The sequence below is a fragment of the Pavona decussata genome, unplaced genomic scaffold (genome assembly GCF_977016875.1).
Source record: "Pavona decussata unplaced genomic scaffold, jaPavDecu1.1 SCAFFOLD_336, whole genome shotgun sequence".
Classification (NCBI taxonomy): Eukaryota; Metazoa; Cnidaria; class Anthozoa; order Scleractinia; family Agariciidae; genus Pavona; species Pavona decussata.
The window spans coordinates 557973-567572 of record NW_028145724.1 but is presented as its reverse complement, the minus strand read 5'-3'; positions in this window follow the sequence as shown (position 1 = coordinate 567572).

Below are 9600 nucleotides of genomic sequence, written 5' to 3'. Positions count from 1 at the left end.
TATACTACGGTTTACAAGGGTATACTAGCCCTTACAACGGTATGCTACGGTATCCTAGGGTTTGCAAGGGTATACTAGGGTTCACAAGGGTATGCTAGGATTTACAAGGGTATAGTAGGGTTCACAAGGGTATATTAAGGCTTACAAGGGTATGCTAGGGTTTATTTATTTTTATTTTTTTTTTTTATTTCTTTTTTTTTTTTTTAATTTTTTAAATTTTTTTTTTATTTTTTTTTTTTTTTTTCATTTATTATTTAATTCATTTTTTTTTATATTTTTTTTATATATTTCGTTGTCCCGGGCGAGCATAGTTTCTTTATTCAAATTAGAAAATATTCCCTGGAGTAATTGAGGCTTAAAATTTGACAAAACCCAGTTTCCAACACAAACTAGAGAAAACCAGTTTTTTTTTGGTAAGAGAGGCTTAGAATTTGATAAAAGCCAGTTTCTAAGATAACCTAAAGTAAAACGCAGTTTTTAGAAGCGAGTCATTCTTTGAACAAGGTTCACGCAAAATGTATTTTTTGATAACAGATGCTTAAACTTTGACAAAAGCCAGTTTTCGACAGAAACTAGTAAAACAGACAGCTTTTAGAAGCGAGATGTCTTTTTTGACCAGATTTTACGAAAAAATGCACTTTTTCGCAAAAGAAGCTTCAAATTTGGCAACAGCCAGTTTCCAACAAAAACTAGAGTAAAACGCAGTTCTCAGGAGCGAGTTGTATTCCATGTGCAATTTCCACGCAAACCGCATATTTTTTGAATACAGGCTTAAACTTTGGCAAAAACCAGTTTTTAACACAAACTTGAATAAAATGTAATTGTTTATAGCGCGTTTTATTTTTTGTGAAGATTTGACGCAAAACACCCTTTTTGGCAAGAGAGTCTTTAAATTTAGTAAAAGTCAGTTTCCATCATAAACGGGCGTAAGACGGACTGATTTTGGCGCAACATGCATATTGTGGCAAGAGAACATTAAAATTTAGAAAAGGGCAGTTTTCTAACAGAAAACTGGAGTTAAACGCAGTTTTTAGGGGCAAATTGTATTCTTTGTGCAGATTTGACGCAAAACACATGTTTTGGAAACAGAAGCATTAAAAGTTGGCAAAAAAAGCTAGTTTCTAACATAAACTGAAGTAAAACGCAGTTTCCAGGAGTAAAGCATATTCTTTGACTAACTTTAACCCAAAACATATTTTTTGGTAACAGAGGCTTAAAACCTAGTTTCCACCACAAACTAGAAAAAAAACAGTTTTTAAAAGCGAGTGGTATTCCTAGTGCAAGTTTTACGCAAAATGGCATTTTTGAGCAACAGAGCCTTAAAATTTGGCAAAAACCATTTTTTTGCACAACCTGGATTTAAAAGCAATTTTTCAGTAGCGTCTTGGACAAAAACGTAGTTTTCATGACCAAGTTATAGTTGCTTCCACAGGTTTGAAGCAAAATTCTTTTTTTTTGGAAGAGATGCTTGAAAATTAACAAAAGCCAGTTTCCAACACAAACTGAAGTAAAACGCAGTTTTCAGGAGCGAGATGTGTTTTTGGCGCAGATTTGACACAAAACCTTTTTTTTCGGTAAGAGAGGCTTAAATTTGGGCTGCCATATTTTGAGATAAACTGGAGTAAGAGGCATTTTTCATGAGCGAGTTCTCTTCTTTGCGCAGACTTGACGCAAATCGCAGTTTTTGGCAAGAGAGCGTTAAAATTTTGAAAAGGAGAGTTTTCCAACTAGAAGTAAATTTAAACGCAGTTTTTAGGGGCATAATTTACTCTTTGTGCAGATTTGACCCAAAACCCATGTTTTGGAAACAGAAACTTAAAATTTGGCAAAAAAAAGCTAGTTTTTTATCGAAAATTTTCGTTGTCCCGGGCGAGCATGGTTTCTTTATTCAAAGTGGAACATATTCCGTGGAGTAATTGTGTGCTGCACACTAGTCCTTAATAAATATAAAAAAATTTAACAATAAAAAAAAAATTTAAAAAATTAAAAAATAAATATAAATAAAAATATTAAAAAATTAAAAAAAAAATTAACGAAAAAACAAAAATAAAAAAACATCAATATAAAAAAATAAAAAAATTAAAAAAGAAATATTAGAAAAAAAATTTAAAAAAAATTAAAAAAAATAAAAATAAAATAAAAAATTAAAAAATTAAAAAATTGAAAAAAAAATTAAAAGAAAAATAGTAGGGTTTTCAACGGTATACTACGGTTTACAAGGGTATACTAGCCCTTACAACGGTATGCTACGATATCCTAGGGTTTGCAAGGGTATGCTAGGATTTACAAGGGTATAGTAGGGTTCACAAGGGTATATTAAGGCTTACAAGGGTATGCTAGGGTTTATTTATTTTTATTTTTTTTTTTATTTATTTATTTTTTTTTTAATTTTTTAATTTTTTTTTTATTTTATTTTCTTTTTTTCATTTATTATTTAATTCATTTTATTTTATATTTTTTTTATATATTTCGTTGTCCCGGGCGAGCATAGTTTCTTTATTCAAATTAGAAAATATTCCCTGGAGTAATTGAGGCTTAAAATTTGACAAAACCCAGTTTCCAACACAAACTAGAGAAAACCAGTTTTTTTTTGGTAAGAGAGGCTTAGAATTTGATAAAAGCCAGTTTCTAAGATAACCTAAAGTAAAACGCAGTTTTTAGAAGCGAGTCATTCTTTGAACAAGGTTCACGCAAAATGTATTTTTTGATAACAGATGCTTAAACTTTGACAAAAGCCAGTTTTCGACAGAAACTAGTAAAACAGACAGCTTTTAGAAGCGAGATGTCTTTTTTGACCAGATTTTACGAAAAAATGCACTTTTTCGCAAAAGAAGCTTCAAATTTGGCAACAGCCAGTTTCCAACAAAAACTAGAGTAAAACGCAGTTCTCAGGAGCGAGTTGTATTCCATGTGCAATGTCCACGCAAACCGCATATTTTTTGAATACAGGCGTAAACTTTGGCAAAAACCAGTTTTTAACACAAACTTGAATAAAATGTAATTGTTTATAGCGCGTTTTATTTTTTGTGAAGATTTGACGCAAAACACCCTTTTTGGCAAGAGAGTCTTTAAATTTAGTAAAAGTCAGTTTCCATCATAAACGGGCGTAAGACGGACTGATTTTGGCGCAACATGCATATTGTGGCAAGAGAACATTAAAATTTAGAAAAGGGCAGTTTTCTAACAGAAAACTGGAGTTAAACGCAGTTTTTAGGGGCAAATTGTATTCTTTGTGCAGATTTGACGCAAAACACATGTTTTGGAAACAGAAGCATTAAAAGTTGGCAAAAAAAGCTAGTTTCTAACATAAACTGAAGTAAAACGCAGTTTCCAGGAGTAAAGCATATTCTTTGACTAACTTTAACCCAAAACATATTTTTTGGTAACAGAGGCTTAAAACCTAGTTTCCACCACAAACTAGAAAAAAAACAGTTTTTAAAAGCGAGTGGTATTCCTAGTGCAAGTTTTACGCAAAATGGCATTTTTGAGCAACAGAGCCTTAAAATTTGGCAAAAACCATTTTTTTGCACAACCTGGATTTAAAAGCAATTTTTCAGTAGCGTCTTGGACAAAAACGTAGTTTTCATGACCAAGTTATAGTTGCTTCCACAGGTTTGACGCAAAATTCTTTTTTTTTGGAAGAGATGCTTGAAAATTAACAAAAGCCAGTTTCCAACACAAACTAAAGTAAAACGCAGTTTTCAGGAGCGAGATGTGTTTTTGGCGCAGATTTGACACAAAACCCTTTTTTTCGGTAAGAGAGGCTTAAATTTGGGCTGCCATATTTTGAGATAAACTGGAGTAAGAGGCATTTTTCATGAGCGAGTTCTCTTCTTTGCGCAGACTTGACGCAAATCGCATTTTTTGGCAAGAGAGCGTTAAAATTTTGAAAAGGAGAGTTTTCCAACTAGAAGTAAATTTAAACGCAGTTTTTAGGGGCATAATTTACTCTTTGTGCAGATTTGACCCAAAACCCATGTTTTGGAAACAGAAACTTAAAATTTGGCAAAAAAAAGCTAGTTTTTTATCGAAAATTTTCGTTGTCCCGGGCGAGCATGGTTTCTTTATTCAAAGTGGAAAATATTCCGTGGAGTAATTGTGTGCTGCACACTAGTCCTTAATAAATATAAAAAAATTTAACAATAAAAAAAAATTTAAAAAATTAAAAAATAAATATAAATAAAAATATTAAAAAATTAAAAAAAAAATTAACGAAAAAACAAAAATAAAAAAACATCAATAGAAAACAATAAAAAAATTAAAAAAGAAATATTAGAAAAAAAATTTAAAAAAAATTAAAAAAAATAAAAATAAAATAAAAAATTAAGAAATTAAAAAATTGAAAAAAAAATTAAAAGAAAAATAGTAGGGTTTTCAACGGTATACTACGGTTTACAAGGGTATACTAGCCCTTACAACGGTATGCTACGGTATCCTAGGGTTTGCAAGGGTATACTAGGGTTCACAAGGGTATGCTAGGATTTACAAGGGTATAGTAGGGTTCACAAGGGTATATTAAGGCTTACAAGGGTATGCTAGGGTTTATTTATTTTTATTTTTTTTTTTTATTTCTCTTTTTTTTTTTAATTTTTTAATTTTTTTTTTTATTTAATTTTTTTTTTTTTCATTTATTATTTAATTCATTTTTTTTTATATTTTTTTTATATATTTCGTTGTCCCGGGCGAGCATAGTTTCTTTATTCAAATTAGAAAATATTCCCTGGAGTAATTGAGGCTTAAAATTTGACAAAACCCAGTTTCCAACACAAACTAGAGAAAACCAGTTTTTTTTTGGTAAGAGAGGCTTAGAATTTGATAAAAGCCAGTTTCTAAGATAACCTAAAGTAAAACGCAGTTTTTAGAAGCGAGTCATTCTTTGAACAAGGTTCACGCAAAATGTATTTTTTGATAACAGATGCTTAAACTTTGACAAAAGCCAGTTTTCGACAGAAACTAGTAAAACAGACAGCCTTTAGAAGCGAGATGTCTTCTTGACCAGATTTTACGAAAAAATGCACTTTTTCGCAAAAGAAGCTTCAAATTTGGCAACAGCCAGTTTCCAACAAAAACTAGAGTAAAACGCAGTTCTCAGGAGCGAGTTGTATTCCATGTGCAATTTCCACGCAAACCGCATATTTTTTGAATACAGGCGTAAACTTTGGCAAAAACCAGTTTTTAACACAAACTTGAATAAAATGTAATTGTTTATAGCGCGTTTTATTTTTTGTGAAGATTTGACGCAAAACACCCTTTTTGGCAAGAGAGTCTTTAAATTTAGCAAAAGTCAGTTTCCATCATAAACGGGCGTAAGACGGACTGATTTTGGCGCAACATACATATTGTGGCAAGAGAACATTAAAATTTAGAAAAGGGCAGTTTTCTAACAAAAAACTGGAGTTAAACGCAGTTTTTAGGGGCAAATTGTATTCTTTGTGCAGATTTGACGCAAAACACATGTTTTGGAAACAGAAGCATTAAAAGTTGGCAAAAAAAGCTAGTTTCTAACATAAACTGAAGTAAAACGCAGTTTCCAGGAGTAAAGCATATTCTTTGACTAACTTTAACCCAAAACATATTTTTTGGTAACAGAGGCTTGAAACCTAGTTTTCAACACAAACTAGAAAAAAAACAGTTTTTAAAAGCGAGTGGTATTCCTAGTGCAAGTTTTACGCAAAATGGCATTTTTGAGCAACAGAGCCTTAAAATTTGGCAAAAACCATTTTTTTGCACAACCTGGATTTAAAAGCAATTTTTCAGTAGCGTCTTGGACAAAAACGTAGTTTTCATGACCAAGTTATAGTTGCTTCCACAGGTTTGACGCAAAATTCTTTTTTTTTGGAAGAGATGCTTGAAAATTAACAAAAGCCAGTTTCCAACACAAACTAAAGTAAAACGCAGTTTTCAGGAGCGAGATGTGTTTTTGGCGCAGATTTGACACAAAACCTTTTTTTTCGGTAAGAGAGGCTTAAATTTGGGCTGCCATATTTTGAGATAAACTGGAGTAAGAGGCATTTTTCATGAGCGAGTTCTCTTCTTTGCGCAGACTTGACGCAAATCGCATTTTTTGGCAAGAGAGCGTTAAAATTTTGAAAAGGAGAGTTTTCCAACTAGAAGTAAATTTAAACGCAGTTTTTAGGGGCATAATTTACTCTTTGTGCAGATTTGACCCAAAACCCATGTTTTGGAAACAGAAACTTAAAATTTGGCAAAAAAAAGCTAGTTTTTTATCGAAAATTTTCGTTGTCCCGGGCGAGCATGGTTTCTTTATTCAAAGTGGAAAATATTCCGTGGAGTAATTGTGTGCTGCACACTAGTCCTTAATAAATATAAAAAAATTTAACAATAAAAAAAAATTTAAAAAATTAAAAAATAAATATAAATAAAAATATTAAAAAATTAAAAAAAAAATTAACGAAAAAACAAAAATAAAAAAACATTAATATGAAAAAAATAAAAAAATTAAAAAAGAAATATTAGAAAAAAAAATTTAAAAAAAATTAAAAAAAAATAAAAATAAAATAAAAAATTAAAAAATTAAAAAATTGAAAAAAAAATTAAAAGAAAAATAGTAGGGTTTTCAACGGTATACTACGGTTTACAAGGGTATACTAGCCCTTACAACGGTATGCTACGGTATCCTAGGGTTTGCAAGGGTATACTAGGGTTCACAAGGGTATGCTAGGATTTACAAGGGTATAGTAGGGTTCACAAGGGTATATTAAGGCTTACAAGGGTATGCTAGGGTTTATTTATTTTTATTTTTTTTTTTATTTATTTATTTTTTTTTTAATTTTTTAATTTTTTTTTTATTTTATTTTCTTTTTTTCATTTATTATTTAATTCATTTTTTTTTATATTTTTTTTATATATTTCGTTGTCCCGGGCGAGCATAGTTTCTTTATTCAAATTAGAAAATATTCCCTGGAGTAATTGAGGCTTAAAATTTGACAAAACCCAGTTTCCAACACAAACTAGAGAAAACCAGTTTTTTTTTGGTAAGAGAGGCTTAGAATTTGATAAAAGCCAGTTTCTAAGATAACCTAAAGTAAAACGCAGTTTTTAGAAGCGAGTCATTCTTTGAACAAGGTTCACGCAAAATGTATTTTTTGATAACAGATGCTTAAACTTTGACAAAAGCCAGTTTTCGACAGAAACTAGTAAAACAGACAGCTTTTAGAAGCGAGATGTCTTTTTTGACCAGATTTTACGAAAAAATGCACTTTTTCGCAAAAGAAGCTTCAAATTTGGCAACAGCCAGTTTCCAACAAAAACTAGAGTAAAACGCAGTTCTCAGGAGCGAGTTGTATTCCATGTGCAATTTCCACGCAAACCGCATATTTTTTGAATACAGGCGTAAACTTTGGCAAAAACCAGTTTTTAACACAAACTTGAATAAAATGTAATTGTTTATAGCGCGTTTTATTTTTTGTGAAGATTTGACGCAAAACACCCTTTTTGGCAAGAGAGTCTTTAAATTTAGCAAAAGTCAGTTTCCATCATAAACGGGCGTAAGACGGACTGATTTTGGCGCAACATACATATTGTGGCAAGAGAACATTAAAATTTAGAAAAGGGCAGTTTTCTAACAAAAAACTGGAGTTAAACGCAGTTTTTAGGGGCAAATTGTATTCTTTGTGCAGATTTGACGCAAAACACATGTTTTGGAAACAGAAGCATTAAAAGTTGGCAAAAAAAGCTAGTTTCTAACATAAACTGAAGTAAAACGCAGTTTCCAGGAGTAAAGCATATTCTTTGACTAACTTTAACCCAAAACATATTTTTTGGTAACAGAGGCTTAAAACCTAGTTTCCACCACAAACTAGAAAAAAAACAGTTTTTAAAAGCGAGTGGTATTCCTAGTGCAAGTTTTACGCAAAATGGCATTTTTGAGCAACAGAGCCTTAAAATTTGGCAAAAACCATTTTTTTGCACAACCTGGATTTAAAAGCAATTTTTCAGTAGCGTCTTGGACAAAAACGTAGTTTTCATGACCAAGTTATAGTTGCTTCCACAGGTTTGACGCAAAATTCTTTTTTTTTGGAAGAGATGCTTGAAAATTAACAAAAGCCAGTTTCCAACACAAACTAAAGTAAAACGCAGTTTTCAGGAGCGAGATGTGTTTTTGGCGCAGATTTGACACAAAACCTTTTTTTTCGGTAAGAGAGGCTTAAATTTGGGCTGCCATATTTTGAGATAAACTGGAGTAAGAGGCATTTTTCATGAGCGAGTTCTCTTCTTTGCGCAGACTTGACGCAAATCGCATTTTTTGGCAAGAGAGCGTTAAAATTTTGAAAAGGAGAGTTTTCCAACTAGAAGTAAATTTAAACGCAGTTTTTAGGGGCATAATTTACTCTTTGTGCAGATTTGACCCAAAACCCATGTTTTGGAAACAGAAACTTAAAATTTGGCAAAAAAAAGCTAGTTTTTTATCGAAAATTTTCGTTGTCCCGGGCGAGCATGGTTTCTTTATTCAAAGTGGAAAATATTCCGTGGAGTAATTGTGTGCTGCACACTAGTCCTTAATAAATATAAAAAAATTTAACAATAAAAAAAAATTTAAAAAATTAAAAAATAAATATAAATAAAAAAATTAAAAAATTAAAAAAAAAATTAACGAAAAAACAAAAATAAAAAAACATCAATATGAAAAAAATAAAAAAATTAAAAAAGAAATATTAGAAAAAAAAATTTAAAAAAAATTAAAAAAAATAAAAATAAAATAAAAAATTAAAAAATTAAAAAATTGAAAAAAAAAATTAAAAGAAAAATAGTAGGGTTTTCAACGGTATACTACGGTTTACAAGGGTATACTAGCCCTTACAACGGTATGCTACGGTATCCTAGGGTTTGCAAGGGTATACTAGGGTTCACAAGGGTATGCTAGGATTTACAAGGGTATAGTAGGGTTCACAAGGGTATATTAAGGCTTACAAGGGTATGCTAGGGTTTATTTATTTTTATTTTTTTTTTTATTTATTTATTTTTTTTTTAATTTTTTAATTTTTTTTTTATTTTATTTTCTTTTTTTCATTTATTATTTAATTCATTTTTTTTTATATTTTTTTTATATATTTCGTTGTCCCGGGCGAGCATAGTTTCTTTATTCAAATTAGAAAATATTCCCTGGAGTAATTGAGGCTTAAAATTTGACAAAACCCAGTTTCCAACACAAACTAGAGAAAACCAGTTTTTTTTTGGTAAGAGAGGCTTAGAATTTGATAAAAGCCAGTTTCTAAGATAACCTAAAGTAAAACGCAGTTTTTAGAAGCGAGTCATTCTTTGAACAAGGTTCACGCAAAATGTATTTTTTGATAACAGATGCTTAAACTTTGACAAAAGCCAGTTTTCGACAGAAACTAGTAAAACAGACAGCTTTTAGAAGCGAGATGTCTTTTTTGACCAGATTTTACGAAAAAATGCACTTTTTCGCAAAAGAAGCTTCAAATTTGGCAACAGCCAGTTTCCAACAAAAACTAGAGTAAAACGCAGTTCTCAGGAGCGAGTTGTATTCCATGTGCAATTTCCACGCAAACCGCATATTTTTTGAATACAGGCGTAAACTTTGGCAAAAACCAGTTTTTAACACAAACTTGAATAAAA